Here is a 17,495-nt window from a genome sequence, read left to right on the forward strand (position 1 = left end):
CTTCTCTCCTTTGCTTCTTTCTTTCTTTCTATATGGCTCAGATAATATTGATTTATTGGGCTTCTAAAGCTTCAGTCTTTTGTAAATTTTAAGTATAATCTACCAACTCTCTCATATTTTTTCACATATACTTTTAGGCCTTCATTAGAAAGTTAATTCCCCTGTTATACACTTGGTTAGCTCATTTTTGTCATTTGCTTTAGATTATGAATGCTTACAGGAGTGTTTTCCAGAATCATTTGTCATTACCTCAAATCATATTCAACTGTATCAATTATCATGTTGTTTTAAATGTACTATAAATATTTGCAGCTAAATCATTTAAAGCTTGGTCAATTTTTAACCAAATAAATGAGTTACTTTATTATTGCAATTATTTTTCCTTTTTTCTTTCAGTTTTATTGAGATACAACTGACATATCACTCTATAAATAAGTTTAAGGTGTACAACAGAATGGTTTGACTTATATATATCATGAAATGGTTATTACAATCAATGGGTTTAGTGGACATCTATCATCTCATACAGATACAAAATTTGGGGGAAAAGGAAAAAAGTTTTCCTTGTGATAAGAATCTTTAGGATCTATTCTCTTAACAAATTGCGTTAGTAACGGGGGTGCCTTATGCATGCACGTTCAGTCACTCCGTCATGTCCGACTCTTTGTGACCCCATGGACCATAGCCCACCAGGATCCTCTGCCCATGGGATTTTCCAGGCAAGAATACTGGAGAGATTACCATTTCTTCCTCTAGGGGATCTTCCTGACCCAGAGAGTGAAACCCCATCTCTGGCATCTCCTTCATTGGCAGGTGGATTCTTTACCATTGTTACACCTGAGAATCTCCCTGAAATGGCTTTTAGTAATTATTAAAATTATTCTTTGGAGCAATGCATTCTTGAACCCTTTACTTCTTGTCTGCTACAACGTATTTTGTAAAATAGCCATGACATTTCAGTAAGGATATAGATGAATTATGGTCAATGTTTTGCTACTAAGTAAATCAACTGTTTGCCAATGAATATTTTTTTCTTAGCCATTGAAGTATAATTAAGTCATCTTTTCACTTAATTATGAATACCAATTTTTAATCTCCAAAGCATTTTGCATTGAAACTTCTTACACACTTCATGGCTTTTCACATTCTAAAACTTATTTTCAAAGTTACTGAATGTGTACTAATTTAGCCCTGGAGATTTGATTTTTAAAATTCAGTGTAGTCAAGGCAAGTTTCACCTTGAGTTTGCAAAAGCTCAAGCTTGCCCATCTTTTCACCAGCACAGGTACTTGAAGCCTGATATCTTTCTTACAACCCTAGGAAGAGTTTATACATATGATCAGCACTTCACACAGAATTCAAAGGAGAGAGAACTAGCACTTGATAAAGAAAACATTGATTTTCTTTTCCAAACCTCACACAGTAAAACTCGCGAACTTGTTTTGCTCTTGTCCTACAACATCACGGTTGCTTTAAAGGCCTTTATGGATTTTTTTTTTTTCAAATAACAACAACCACATCTTCTGTGCTCAAAATGCCATTGCTCCTCATCTTTGAGAATAAACAGTTCTTGCTTTGATTTGGTGATCTTTTATCTTGCTTGTCTTTTATCAAACTGCCTCTGCCATCATCCACCCAAATCATCTGATCTCAAATTTCCCATTTCAGGGAATACTATTCTCACTGTATTTGTACTTTTAATCTTAGAGTGCATCCAATCAGGCAACCTTTCTCAGACCCACATTTCTCACTTAGATATTTGTGATGTGGCTCCTTTTCCATTTTAAAAATTAATATTGTTTTCGTTATTTCTTTATGCAGATGCAAAATTTATAATTAAAAAACTGAACAGTTTTCACATTTTATAAAGTCCCTCTCCCATTCAGGCAATGGCTACATCCAAGAATATATTAAGTAATATGTTATTCATTTATTCACTGCTTTATAATTTACAAAATGTTTTCAAATAGATTCATTTGTTTTATCCTAGTTACAATCCTGAGGCACACAGAACAGGTTATTAGAAATGATTTTAATGTGTCTTTTAAGGATAAAGAAACTGTACTTCAGGGCAGGGGTATATACAGCTTGACAAAGTTTTCTCTAGGAGAAGATGCAACTGATGTTAAGATCCACACTTTCTGGCTCTGGACTCTCTATGCTTCACATTATATTCACATTCCTGTTCAGCCGCAGTCATGTCCAACTCTTTGCAACTTTATGGACTATAGCCTGCCAGGCTCCTCTGTCCATGGGATTTCCCAGACAAGAATACTGACTGGAGTGGGCTGCCATTTCCTCTTCCAGGGGATTTTTCCAACCCACATACAGAACCCGAGTCTCCTGTGTGTCCTGCATTGGCAGGCGGATCATCACCATTGTACCACCTGGGAAACCCTTCATATTATACTAGTCATTGCATATTCTCATTATACATTACATGCTTTAAAAATATGAATACTAAGATTATCAATACAGATTTTCAACAATATAAAATTTAATCCTGGGACTTTGCTGGTGGTCCAGTGGTTAAGACTCTTGGCTTCCACTGCAATGGACATGGGTTCAATCCCTAGCTAGGGAATAAAATCCCACATACTGTGCTACACAGCCAAAAGATTAAAATAAAATAAAATTTATTCCTACATACATTTCAAAAGCCTACTTGGCAGGGTATGTCAGTGAATAGTAAGAGAGTTCTAGCAGACAATGGTAAATTTGTCTGACTCTATTAATTAATCATTGAGTTACCTTGTATCCCAGATTCAAGGCTAATAGCAGCTACACTATAGAATTTATTTGGGGGATTGGATGAAAAATATAGTGAAGAGCTAAGTATGAAAGTGAAAAAAAAAAGAAAAGTGAAAGTCGCTCAGTCGTGATCGACTTTATGCGACCCCATACAGTCCATGGAATTCTCCAGGCCAGAATACTGGTGTAGGTAGCCAGCCTTTCCCTTCTCCAGGGGATCTTCCCAACCCAGGGATAGAACCCAGGTATCCCACATTCTGGCATATTCTTTATCAGCTGAGCCACAAGGGAACCCCAGGAATACTGGAGTGGGTAGCCCAACCCTTCTCCAGCAGATCTTCCCAAACCAGGAATCGAACCAGGATCTCCTGCATTGCAGGCAGATTCTTTACCAACTGAGCTATCAGGGAGCTAAGTATGGCAAATAGCAAATGATGAATAAGTGGTGCTAGTACTGTAATTCCCTTCTCTTCAATCAGTCCTTGGAAAAGTTTTGAATTTGGAAACCCATTTGAACTGACCTCCAGTATTCCCAGGTACGCATGTGTTTTTGCATTTAACTTGCTACCACTTTATGCCTATCAAAATCAACTTTGTGTTCCCTTGATAATTTCACATATAAATCCTATAATATCAGAATTAGAAGTGAATATTAAGATTATCTCATCTAACACCTCAGTTTCATCAAGGAAAACCTGAGTCCCAGGCAGGTGAAATGGCTCAAGCAGGGATGACCTTTAAATGTGTCCTGACCAGGATGGATGTACATTTCATAAGGATTTTAAAAGGAAATAAAATTTTAGAGTGAATTTCATTGTGCCATCTTCCACAAGAGGGTTCTTGGCAGGGAAGAGCATGCTCAAATCATATATCTTAGACCATTCCCCATTTCATCTTTTTTAAAGTCAGTCCCCACTCTTGTAGTACATCCCATTTTCATTACCCATCTCATGTCTCAAATGCTCATCTGAAGAGGCTATCTAGCATGAGAAATGAATCTAAGTCAAAAGACAGCAATAGTCCTTAAGCAGAACTCCTTTATCTCTATTCCTTCCCCTTTTTCTTCTGATATTCTATCACTCTTCCTTTTTGGTCCCTAATCATATCTCATTTTCAACTCTAATTATATACAATGGAGGATGAGATGGTTGATGATGTCATTGACTCAATGGACATGAGGGACATGAGTTTGAGCAAAGCCCAGGAGACAGTAAAGGACAGGCAAGCCTGGGATGCTGCAGTCCATGGGGTCGCAGAGTCAGACACAACTGAGTGACTAAGGAACAACAAACCAGTTATGTTCTTCTGGATTCAGATTGACTTCCACCATTGCCTATATCATTAACTAAAATTCACATCGAGCACTACACATATGCACACACAAGCAATTAAAACAAAATTTTCTTTGAATACATGTACCCATGTCACATACAATGAATTTCTGTTCCATTCTATTTCATTGTTTTAATATGCTTGCCCACAAATTGAACTTACTATCATTCTTAATAAGTTAGCAGCCACAATTTGAAAAAAAAAAAATTCTAAATTAAAGCAGAGAAGAAAGATATTCACCTTAATGTAAATTATATTTATTTCTGGATAGCAAATTATTGAATGATTGACACTTTCATTTTTGTACACTGTTGTATTATCATAATTGTAAGATATCATTATTTGAAAAAATGAAGTTTTAATTAAAAAAATCAATCAAAGAAAGTACTTGGGTTTGAAAATCAGAATAACACTATTTATTATAAGGTACACAGCTGTTATTCTTAACCTATATATATCAGTTTGAACATTACTTAAAAAGAAGCTGTTAGAGATAAACAGGAAATTTTTTAGGAGTGAAAAAGAAGTTCTTTCTCATCACTAGACTTCCTTTCTTGACTACTCATCTCTCTCATCCCAAAGCCATGATTCTGGGACAGGTTAGGAGTCAAAACATGTTTAGTATCAATTATTAAGATACAAAGGGAGTTTAAATGAAAATTTCATCCATTATTTCAATGGCTTAACCAAGGCAAAGGAAAAGAAACTAGTTCAAAATCCAAGGTAAATCCCAGTTTAATAAGTTCCTATCCGATGGCTCAGTAGGTAAAGAATCCACCTGCAATGCAGGAGACACAGATGTGGGTTCAATCCCAGGGTAGTGATGATCCCCTGGAGGAGGAAATGGCAACCCACTCCAGAATTCTTTCTTGAAAAATCCCATGGACAGAGGAGCCTGGCAGGCTATAGTCAAAGGGATCACAAAGAGCCCAACATGACTGAGCAAATAAGCATGCATGACATCTTATATAACAGGTCACTTTTTTGATAAAAGTCACAAAAAAGCTACAATTTAGGAACTTCCTTTTATATGTATACACACAATATATTTCTCTAACAAGTTGTTAAGTTCATGTAAAAGCAGATTTTGTTCTCCTTTGCTGTTACTGAACCTTGTGAGCATGCATGCTAAGTCATTTCAGTCATGCCCTGTGTGAATGCTATGTCATGTCCTGTGAGTGTGCATGCTAAGTCGTTTCAGTCATGCCCTGTTCAGACTCTGTGAAACTCCACGGACCATAGCCCACCAGGCTTCTCTGTCCATGGACTTCTCCTGGACCCATATATGACATCTTATAAGGGATGATGTTATTTTAAAACCTCATAAAACTATTGACAACTGCCCTGCAAAATTTAAAATATGATTCTGGGAGTCTCAAGGTGGATACAAGTGAGGGCAAGAGTTGGACTCAATTTTAGGAATGGGATTTATGAATGATAATCCAGTATCAATGAAGGCAAGGTACCAGCTGAGTGGTAGTTCATTTGTAGAGTAGATGAGGAGGTAGTCTGGGTCCAGATTCTAGACAAGATATTTAAAGTGGTACTTAAGTTCATTTGCTCTCAAGAGCTCCTGGGACAGTGTGGAGCCAGCTAAGTTGCTTCAGTCCTGTCCAACTCTTTGTTGGCTACGGACTGTGTAGCCCACCAGGCTCCCTTGTCCATTGGATTCTCCAGGCAAGAATACTGGAGTGGGTTGTCATGCCGTCCTCCAGGGGATCTCCCTAAGCCAGGAATCGAACCCATGTCCCTTATGTCTCCTGCATTGGCAGGCAGGTTCTTTACTACTAGCCCACCTGGGAAGCCCCTTGCTGCTAAGTCACCATCAGTCATGTCCGACTCTGTGCGACCCCATAGATGCCAGCCCGCCAGGCTCCTCCATCCCTGGGATTCTCCAGGCAAGAACACTGGAGTGGGTTGCCATTTCCTTCTCCAATGCATGAAAAGTCAAAGTGAAGTTGCTCAGTCGTGTCCGACTTTTAGCGACCCCATGGTCTGCAGCCTACCAAGCTCCTCTGTTCATGGGATTCTCCAGGCACGAGTACTGGAGTGGGTCACCAATGCCTTCTCTGGGGAAGCCCCTTACTCAACCTTATATATACTCTATCAATGTGTCATTGGCTACCATCTTCCCTATCCTTGAACCTGAAGAGTACATGTGCCACGCACTTGCCCACCCTCTCTCCCCTTCACTAAAAATAAGTAAAACAATCTAGATTATGCAGCTGCATTTAATCTATGGGTCTCTGATACAGTTTACTCCAAGCTACTAATACTGGCTTGGCCAAAAACTTTGTTTGGGTTTTCCCATGGAAAAACCCAAACAAATTTTTGTGTCCAATCAAGACAAAGCTACCAGGAAGTACACACTTTTTTTAATTTTTGAAAATGGGGTGGTTAAAGGAACTGTGGGACCAAAGATTTAGTCTCACAATCGTGGATTATCAGAAGGAGGGATGTATCACCTAAGATCGCAGAGGTTTTAGCACCAAATCAGTGACAATACTCACCCAGCAGGAAGAAAGAAAACAATTTTTTAAAAAGGCCTTTTGAAAATGGTTCACTTTTTCCACTTTCTCTTTTTACCAATCTGCAGCCACTTGATATGCAAAATTACCAGTCTATAGCTGTTTTACACTCCACCAAAGCTGGTTCCAAAGAAAAGGGTGCTATAAAACTCTTTAGAGAAAGCTCTCATTTCAAAGCATTTATAGATTTGATAAGAAAATATATCCCATATACTTGTAAAAACTGCCTCTTGTTACTTCCATATAATTTGGCTCCAGATAAATATTTGAGAGTCCATGAAAAATGGACAGATTTTTAAAATATCCAGCAGCAGCAGAATATTCTGTTGGGTGGAAATGGTTTTTTTTCTACCTTCTGTCTTTTTAAGCCGGAGACTCAGATGTACAACAAAGGTGACAGTAGGAGATGCAGAGTCCAAAACAATCTATTTTCCTGAGTAAAATATTGCAATGCACTGTGTTACATTAAAGATGCTCATCACATCAGAAACAAACATTTTTTACCAAATTCTGTTTTTTAAAAACTCACCCTCTCCATTTAGCTGCTTAATATTTGCATTAATTTGTGATAGGAAACTTTTTTTAACTGAACATAAGTTGGTTTAAACCATCTACTTCCAATAATTCTCTTCAGTCAAGCCCTTTTGACAGGAATTCAAGTTATTTAAAGAGAAGTTCATGGAACTCTTGGGCTTCTCCTGAACCATCTCTAGGAATATGCATCACCTTCATGCTACACACTTCTCAGTTCCCTGAAAATTGTTACCACTTCTTGACCAATCTGAGAATCTGTCAAGAAATGTGTTAATAGAGTGAGAATTGCTTCACACCTACACTCCATATGTCTTCAAGAAATATTTTTAATTCTGCTCACCCCAAACAGAGCAAATGTTGAAGTGAAAAGTTATAAACTACCTGCAGAATTTTCTGTGGAGGAATACCAAAACCAAATAATGTATGCTCCCTTCATCCCCCAGTACAAAGATATAAAAACCTGGAATTACATTAGATATTGTGCAGTATCTTGCCAAATAGGTAAAACCTGAACGTAAGTTGGTTTAATGTTTTCATATTTTCTTGCTTAAAAATCCTGACCCTAAATATGGTTATGCTGGACACCTGGACAATCAACAGTTGATGTAGGACTTACCTGGTGGTCCAGTGGTTGAGACTTTGTGCTTCCAATGCAGGGATACGGGTTCGATCCCTAGTCAGGAAAGTTCTGCGTGCTGCATGGTGTGACCAAAAAAAAGTTGATTTCCATCTTTATTTACAGCTTTTACTCATATAAAAAATCCTTTCAAAAGCTTATTCTCTTATAACGAAGTGGTGCCTTGCCCCTGTCCCTTCACAGATATTAAAATAATTATTTTAATATTGCAATTTCTTTATTTTGGGCAAGAAACACTAGTTTCCCATTACAAAGCCTGCTTCTTGCAAAACTTCATCCAATTCACACAGCATGTCCTATCTTTAAAACAACTAAACAATGTACACAACAGATTTACCCTGAACCATGCCCATGCAAGCATGCTAAGTCATTTCAGTTGTGTCCGACTATTTGTGACCCTATGGGCCATAGCCCTCCAGCCTCCTCTGTCCATGGGATTCTCCAGGCAAGAATATTGGAGTTGGTTGCCATTTTCTACTCCAGAATCATGCCCAGTTCCACTGTATTCACTTTCCAGCTGCGGAGTCCCCAACAAGCTACCAGAAATCTTTGCATTCAGGGATTGAGAGGAAAGCTGAGAATGCGCTAGAACACCCCACATTCTGAGATTGGGAAGGCATTTCAGGATCCTTATTTTAGACACAGGCCAAGTAAGTAGATGTTTAAACTGACAAGCCTTGAGAAAAAGCATCTTTTCCTGATTATAATACAAATGTGAACAAATGACAAATAATAAGTGTTTGTATAAAAATAAGATGTTAGCATAAAATTAAAATTCATATTGATCATAAATTTCATAATTTCTTAAGCCACACCATCACATAATGTCCTATTACAATTTTTATTAATATTAGATTGCTACTACAAACAACATAAACACATGTAACAAATACCAGCTCAGAATCTATATACAGGTTACTAAACCAACCTGGGGGCTTCCCAGGTGGCACTCAAACTCAAAAGGGAAGGTTCTTTCCCAGGTGGTAAAGAACCCACCTTCCAATGCAAGAGACTAAGAGATGCAGATTCAATCCTTGGGTCAGGAAGATCCTCTGAGGAGGGCATGGCAACCCACTCTAGTATTCTTGCCTGGAGAATCCCATGGACAGAGGAGCCTGGTGGGCTACAGTCCATAGGGTCACAAAGAGTCAGACACAACCGAAGAGACTTAGGATGCAGTCACACAAACCAACCTCATGCCTCAAGCTAAAAATGATTGTCTTGAATATTTACAGCTAAACTCAATGTCAGTTCCCCTAGAGAAAAGCCTCTAATTCATATACAAGAAAGAAGAAAAAAGTTTGTCTTTTAAAAACATTTTAAAACCAACCAATTAGTATCTTTAATTTTAAAATAGCATCAAATTGGATCAGTCAAATAATATATGTGTGTGTTTGCATGTATGTCGATCACTGGATAAAAATGTAGAATCAATTTTATTTTAAGATGGAACGTGATGAAACTATTATTCTAAAGGCATCATATTTTATGTAATGTATTATCTTTGCTGAGGCAATTTGGGCTTTTATATCCATTATCTCACTTTAAAAGTTCATCCTACCTCTTCTTTTCAGATGAACAAAAAGAATCCCAGAGAGTTGAAAGAACTTCCTCCAAAAGACAACTAATTAATTATGGGTGATGGACTAAAATCTTGCTTCTGTTTCACGTCTCTGTGACCCAAAAGACTTGTGGGAACGAATCCAAATGTTAGAGTAGCTATAGCAAGATGAATAATGCATCTATTTATCATCAAAGAAGAAATCTCAGAGCAGCAGTCTCTAATGATTTATAAGCATGTGTTTGGTAATCACTGGGAAAAGCCCCATTCATAACCTAGAGTTTCCCTTATTTTCAATTATTTGTTAGAATCTTAAAACCCTCTTTTAACCTTCAATACTTCATAAATAATTTTAAAAATTAGAAGTTACAGACATTCAAGTGGAAGGGGAGTATTTCGAATGACATCCTAGTATTGCATTAAATTGTCATTTCTGGATTAAAAAATAAAAATTCTAGCTAATTTGTCTTGATTTATCCATACCTGGGAAGCTTCAGAATCATTCATGTTGAAATCTAGAAATAATAGAGGAAAAAAAGACATTTTTATTTACTCATTATATTAAAAGATCACCAGAAAAAAATTCCCGCTTAATGACCTCAGAACAGATACCCACATCATCCAATAAAAAGGCTTTGCCATTTAACCAATTTTGCCATTTAATCAATTTTCTTATAATATCATTCTTCAAACTCACCATACATTTTTGTTGCTCTGTAACTCTTGGTCCTCTTTCTACACTCCCACACACATCCCATCCTCCATCTACTCCTTCAGCCCCCTCTCTCCTCCACCTGACATTTTCTCATTTGGATAGCTGTGATATGATTTCATAACCATTCCACTCCAGCCAAATGCTTGCTCCATCCTGTGTCTTCTAAGGGGATCTAGTTAATGTATAATGTGGGTACACAACCATTCCACTCCAGCCAAATTCTTGTTCCATCATGTCCATGCATCTCTACCCTTGCCATCTTATAGTATAAAATTTATACTATCGTACCTACATGAAATGCTGCCATCTTCTTCTCAAGATTTCCAGATCTATGTTGGTCATAAAATCTCATAAAGTTATCACCAGGTTCATGGCAGCAATAGCACTCATGAGACAAAATGGGCTTTTAATTCACAAGCATATTGACTGCCTTAGAGATGAACACAAGACAAACAATTAGACAAATCTTAACTCTTTGGAAGATTCAGCACACACAGTTTCTCACTCCCACCCCACACCACCCAACTCTCCCAAAGGAAGTGAGTGCTTGTAAGGGATGAAATCCCCATGTGGAGGATTCACCTTGACATAGAGAAGACTTTGCTTCCCACATGTCTTTAATATTATTCTGGTTGTAGCTCAAAGTTGCCCCCAAGCTAAGCCTAGTACCATATAAAGAGTTGCACATAAACAAGGATGACAATTGTCCTCTAGAATACATCATTCTTCATTCATCGTAATTCTGTCATGTCCATGGAAGTAGTGCTGTGATAGGTAATCTGAGATCATCTTCCTGGAGAAGTCTAGGATTGTTGCACACCCAAGCCAGATGATAACCATTTACTCACACTGGAGAAAAATAATTTCTTCTTCGTCTTCTTACATTTTTCATAATGTTCACTTATGGTAGCTAATCATATAGTGATTTCTATTATCATTATTATTATTACCCATATCCTTTGTATTTTTGGTTTCATTATGATCAGAGAATATTAATAAGTAATGTTAATGATTAATATTAATTAATTTGAAATTGCTATTTATTGTCTTTAATGTGTCTTCCTGAGCTTAGAAAGTCTATCTAATTTGTCTCTACATCCCACAGTTTCTGTGTAGCTCTATCAATGGGACCCCTATGTATGCTGGTCAATTTCTTTTATATAGTTTGGCACTATTTCAGTTATCGTTCAAGATTTTTATTTCCTACGACTTTGTTCTAACAGTGGACAGTGGAAGAGGCATTTAGAACCTACAGTACAGCACAGAAACATTTCTTGAAAATATATAAATAATATTACTGTTCTTCTTAATTAGCTTTCAAGTTCATTTGGATATTTAATTGGATATTTAGCAGTAATAATATTGAACTGAAATAAACATATTTGCTATACTTAGTTTCACTAAAATTTGAGAAGAATTTGAATTTTTAAAATCGGAAAGTTTATTAACTGTTATTTATTTGGGTTTCTGAGTCATGGATGTTTATAAACATAACTTTCTAGAAAGTGCTCCTTTTTCTTCTTGTTCTACTTCTTAAGCATTTTGCTTCCACTGTCATGTGGTCTCCCTCCATCTCCATTAAATATTTTCAGAAATACGATATTCACTTGAAACTTTTATTGATTCACATATGTGGATTTTAAATTTGGTTAATGTAAGAATATAAAGAGAAAACTATCCCTATCACTGAAAAGAAATTACACTGCACTGCTATTTACACCGTGAAAAAAAAAGCAACACGGAGATTTGATGTCCTCAGAATATCTTTTCTCACTCACCACAAAAGTCTACAATTAGGCAGAATAATCACCATCTCTTCCTCTTAGTAATAAAGGGTCTTAGCTAGGTAAGAAACAGTCACACTTGTAAAGGGGCAAAATTCTAAGAAATTTTCACCTTGTGGAACTACATGACAGTGGTCATCTGAGATGACTTACATTGCATTCTAGCAGATATTATATTTTCCACCTGAAGACTAGGCAAAATTTGATACAGTATATTTCTTTATTTGCTACATATAATCACAAAATAGACTGAAAGACATGGATCTTTCATTAATATCTACTGAAAAGGATTTTAATTTATTGAATTAGTTGCAAGTCACTACATTTAATAAAAGAGCTTGAGTTTATTTCTAATCTGAGATTAAAAAGACACATTAAGATCTATGTTCTGAGATAATGATGATATTGAACAAGTTTACACCACATGGCTGTTTTCAGATGCTTATCTATAGTGGTCCCATATTAAGACCAATGAGAAGTAGTTTTGTTTTGTTTTTTAGTGAAAGATGGATGCAATTTAAGAGTGCAACTGTGTTTACCTGCCTGATTTTAATTATGGTGATATTCCTCTGCTCCATTGAAAAGCTTCTCTTTAGGAAGTGAAAACAGGTTTTTTTCCCCTTATCTTTCTCCAATGTTAAATGCCTATATTCTTTTAACATGGTTGTGAAAATATCCATGTTTTCCTTAAGTAAGACTAATCCACAAACCCAAACTAGAGAAGAAACGTGTTTTTATGATTTGTCTCAACTCACAAACTTTGATAAGCCTTACTTTTTTCTGAGTTACCTATTGTAAAAAGAAGCCTCAAGAATAAAAACATTTTAAAAAGAAAATGCATTTACAAAATATGCACCATAAAATCAAACATTAATACTTCAAAATCAGTGAATGATGTTTTTGTTAGGGAATTAGCAAATTACAGGAAATGCTCACTGGTTCATTTCTTTGGTGAAGAGATGAGGCAGAATGGCATCATTTATTGTTAGTGTGTCTTAGGTGGAAGAGGTTTTATAATTGTGACTTGGTTTAAGCCCTCTCTAATGCACACATAACTTTGTTAATTGATCTTTCTAATTGAATTTCATTAATCTGATATTTTACTCCGTTTGACCATGTGGGAAGAATAATATCTATTCTTCAATAAAGGACTTGTTATAATTAAATAAATAAATAAGATCTGTGGCAAGGTCTAGTTACAGCACTGATTTATTCAACTTTGTCCTGGTGAAAAGGAGAATAGATTCTTACTCAATCTACAAAAATAACAATATAGCTGTGAAAAATAAAGGTGCCTAATACAGAAAAATTTCATAAAAATTAACTATTGTTTTAAAGAGTTTGTTAGACTAATAAGTGTATGACATTATTTTCCAGAACATTATTTTGTTTTTCTGATGATTTATTTACTTTCAGTTTACATAAAGATCTTTCCTAAATTTTTTTTTTCTGAAATCTGAGGGATTTGATTTTAGTTTATACAAGTACGGAGTTTAAATTGAAAATTCTGTATTGGAAGTTTTAAATTAAGAATAGAAAATATTTTTCAGAAATTCATTTAAGAATTAAGTAGAATATTAGTCATTATTGAATTACTTATTTTATGCTTTATTTTTTAAGCACATATTTATCTTATAACTGGAAGTTTGTGCCTGCTGAGCATCTTCACCCATCACTTATTTTAGTATCAGGTAATAAATTTTGTTTTCCTGATCTGGATTGAAGGAGTTTGCTTTCATGAGGTCATCAATATCTATCTACACTATCAGCATTCTGGAATTTGTGACCCAGTTCTTTGGTTTAGATGCCTTCCTAGTGACAGATTATACTGAGAAAAATGCTTCCATTAACTTATTGTTTCCAGTATCTAAACCTAAGAGTACCTAGTACTGTCCTTAATTCAGCCTGTTCAGTTCAGTCGCTCAGTCGTGTCCGACTCTCTGCGACCCCATGAATTGCAGCACGCCAGGCCTCTCTGTCCATCACCAACTCCCGGAGTCTACACAAACCCATGTTCATCGAGTCAGTGATGCCATCCAACCATCTCATCCTCTGTCGTCCCCTTCTCCTCCCGCCCCCAATCCTACCCAGCATTAGGGTCTTTTCCAATGAGTCAACCCTTCGCATGAGGTGGCCAAAGTATTGGAGCTTCAGCTTCAACATCAGACCTTCCAATGAACACCCAGGATTGATCTCTTTTAGGATGGATTGATTGGATCTCCTTGCAGTCCAAGAAACTCTCAAGAGTCTTCTCCAACACCACAGTTCAAAAGCATCAATTCTTCGGCGCTCAGCTTTCTTCACCGTCCAACTCTCACATCCATACATGACCACTGGAAAAACCATAGTCTTGACTAGACGGACTTTTGTTGGCAAAGTAATGTCTCTGCTTTTAAACATGCTATCTAGGTTGGCCATAACCTTCCTTCCAAGTAGTAAGCGTCTTTTAATTTCATGGCTGCAGTCACCATCAGCAGTGATTCTGGAGCCCAAAAAAGTAAAGTCTGACACTGTTTCCACTGTTTCCCCATCTATTTCCCATGAAGTGATGGGACCAGATGCCATGATCTTAGTTTTCTGAACGTTGAGCTTTAAGCCAACTTTTTCACTCTCCTCCTTCACTTTCATCAAGAGGCTCTTTAGTTCTTCTTCACTTTCTGCCATAAGGGTGGTGTCATCCGCATATCTGAGGTTATTGATATTTCTCCCGGCAATCTGGATTCCAGCTTGTGTTTCTTCCAGCCCAGCGTTTCTCATGATGTACTCTGCATATAAGTTAAATAAGCAGGGTGACAATATACAGCCTTGACGTACTCCTTTTCCTATTTGGAACCAGTCTGTTGTTCCATGTCCAGTTCTGACTGTTGCTTCCTGACCTGCATACAGGTTTCTCAAGAGACAGGTCAGATGGTCTGGTATTCCCATCTCTTTCAGAATTTTCCACAGTTTATTGTGATCCACACAGTCAAAGGCTTTGGCATAGTCAATAAAGCAGAAATAGATGTTTTTCTGGAACTCTCTTGCTTTTTCGATGATCCAGCGGATATTGGCAATTTGATCTCTGGTTCCTCTGCCTTTTCTAAAACCAGCTTGAACATCTGGAAGTTCACGGTTCACGTATTGCTGAAGCCTGGCTTGGAGAATTTTGAGCATTACTTTACTAGCATGTGAGATGAGTGCAATTGTGCGGTAGTTTGAGCATTCTTTGGCATTGCCTTTCTTTGGGATTGGAACGAAGACTGACCTCTTCCAGTCCTGTGGCCACTGCTGAGTTTTCCAAATTTGCTGGCATATCGAGTGCAGCACTTTCACAGCATCACCTTTGAGGATTTGAAATAGCTCAACTGGAATTCCATCACCTCCACTAGCTTTGTTCGTAGTGATGCTTTCTAAGGCCCACTTGACTTCCCATTCCAGGATGTCTGGCTCTAGGTGAGTGATCACACCATCGTGATTATCTGGGTCGTGAAGATCTTTTTTGTATAGTTCTTCTGTGTATTCTTGCCGCCTCTTCTTAATATCTTCTGCTTCTGTTAGGTCCATACCATTTCTGTCCTTTATTGAGCCTATCTTTGCATGAAATGTTCCTTTGGTATCTCTAATTTTCTTGAAGAGGTCTCTAGCCTTTCCCAATCTGTTGTTTTCCTCTATTTGTTTGCATTGATCGCTGAGGAAGGCTTTCTTATCTCTCCTTGCTATTCTTTGGAACTTTGCGTTCAGATGAGAATATCTTTCCTTTTCTCCTTTGCTTTTCGCTTCTCTTCTCTTCCCAGCTATCTGTAAGGCCTCCTCAGAGAGCCATTTTGCTTTTTTGCATTTCTTTTCCATGGGGATTTTCTTGATCCCTGTCTCCTGTACAATGTCACGAACCTCTGTCCATAGTTCATCAGGCACTCTGTCTATTAGATCTAGTCCCTTAAATCTATTTGTCACTTCCACTGTATACTCATAAGGGATTTGATCTAGGTCATACCTGAATGGTCTAGTGGTTTTCCCTACTTTCTTCAATTTAAGCCTGAATTTGGCAATAAGCAGTTCATGATCTGAGCCACAGTCTGCTCCTGGTCTTGTTTTTGCTGACTGTATAGAGCTTCTCCATCTTTGGCTGCAAAGAATATAATCAATCTGATTTCGGTGTTGACCATCTGGTGATGTCCACGTGTAGTCTTCTCTTGTATTGTTGGAATAGGGTGTTTGCTATTACCAGTGCGTTCTCGTGGCAAAACTCTATTAGCCTTTGCCCTGCTTCATTCTGTACTCCAAGGCCAAACCTGCCTGTTACGCCAGGTGTTTCTTGACTTCCTACTTTTGCATTCCAGTCCCCTATAATGAAAAGGACATCTTTTTGGGGTGTTAGTTCTAGAAGGCCTTGTAGGTCTTCATAGAATCGTTCAACTTCAGCTTCTTCAGCGTTACTGGTCGGGGCATAGACTTGGATTACCGTGATATTGAACGGTTTGCCTTGGAAGCGAACAGAGATCATTCTGTCGTTTTTGAGATTGCATCCAAGTACTGCATTTCGGACTCTTCTGTTGACCATGATGGCTACTCCATTTCTTCTAAGGGATTCTTGCCCACAGTAGTAGATATAATGGTCATCTGAGTTAAATTCACCCATTCCAGTCCATCTTAGTTCGCTGATTCCTAGAATGTCAACGTTCACTCTTGCCAACTCCTGTTTGACCACTTCCAGTTTGCCTTGATTCATGGACCTAACATTCCAGGTTCCTATGCAATATTGCTCTTTACAGCATTGGACTTTGCGTCTATCACCAATCACATCCACAGTTGGGTATCGTTTTTGCTTTGGCTCCATCCCATCATTCTTTCTGGAGTTATTTCTCCACTGATCTCCATTAGCATATTGGGCACCTACTGACCTGGGGAGTTCATCTTTCAGTGTCCTATCCTTTTGCCTTTTCATACTGTTCATGGGGTTCTCAAGGCAAGAATACTGAAGTGGTTTGCCATGCCCTTCTCCAGTGGACCACAATCTGTCAGACCTCTCCACCATGACCCATCCGTCTTGGGTGGCCCCACACGGCATGGCTTAGTTTCATTGAGATAGACAAGGCTGTGGTCCGTGTGATCAGATTAGCTAGTTTTCTGTTGTTTTAGTTTTAGTGTGTCTGCCCTCTGATGCCCTCTCGCAACACTTACCGTCTTACCTGGGTTTCTCTTACCTTGGGCCTTGGGTAATTCCTCTTGCCGCTGCCACCGCTGCTGCCGGCCCCAGCCCCCGGCCCGGCCTAGGCCCTGTCAGCCGCTGCCCCCGGCCCCCGGCCCGGGCTAGCCCCTGTCGGCCGCCGCCCCCGGCCCCCGGCCCGGCCTAGGCCCTCTCGGTCGCCGCCCCCAGCTCCCGGCCCCCGGCCCGGACTAGCCCCTGTTGGCCGCCGCCCCCAGCTCCCGGGCCCCGGCTCGCCCTAACCCCTGTCGGCCTCCGCCCCCGGCTCCCGGCCGCCGGCCAGGCCTAGGCCCTGTTGGCCGCCGCCCCCGGCCCCCGGCCCGGCCTAGCCCCTCTCGGCCGCCGCCCCCGGCCCCCTGCCCCCGGCCCGGCCTAGCCCCTCTCGGTTGCCGCCCCCGGCTCCCGGCCCCCGGCCCGGCCTAGCCCCTCTCGGTTGCCGCCCCCGGCCCCCGGCCCCCGGCCCCCGGC

General features: G+C 38.9%; 1 long non-coding RNA gene across 2 annotated transcripts in view; it reads right to left on the reverse strand.

The window, feature by feature from the left end:
* The window catches only part of LOC145521599 (uncharacterized), a 44,020-nt gene extending 33,337 nt beyond the window's left edge, over positions 1-10,683 (reverse strand). Inside the window, exons 1-3 of one of the 2 annotated variants that reach the window (XR_014065554.1) lie at positions 10,347-10,424; positions 9,827-9,858; positions 7,762-7,840 (exon numbers count right to left, since the gene is read on the reverse strand). This is a non-coding gene — a long non-coding RNA (uncharacterized LOC145521599). Of the gene's footprint in view, positions 1-7,761; positions 7,841-9,826; positions 9,859-10,346 lie in introns of both variants that reach the window. The other variant, XR_014065536.1, reaches the window with a different exon arrangement.
* Between the last annotated feature and the right edge of the window lie 6,812 nt (positions 10,684-17,495).

This window comes from Giraffa tippelskirchi, chromosome 1, assembly GCF_054371585.1.
Source record: "Giraffa tippelskirchi isolate mGirTip1 chromosome 1, T2T-mGirTip1v1.2.pri, whole genome shotgun sequence".
Lineage (NCBI taxonomy): Eukaryota > Metazoa > Chordata > Mammalia > Artiodactyla > Giraffidae > Giraffa > Giraffa tippelskirchi.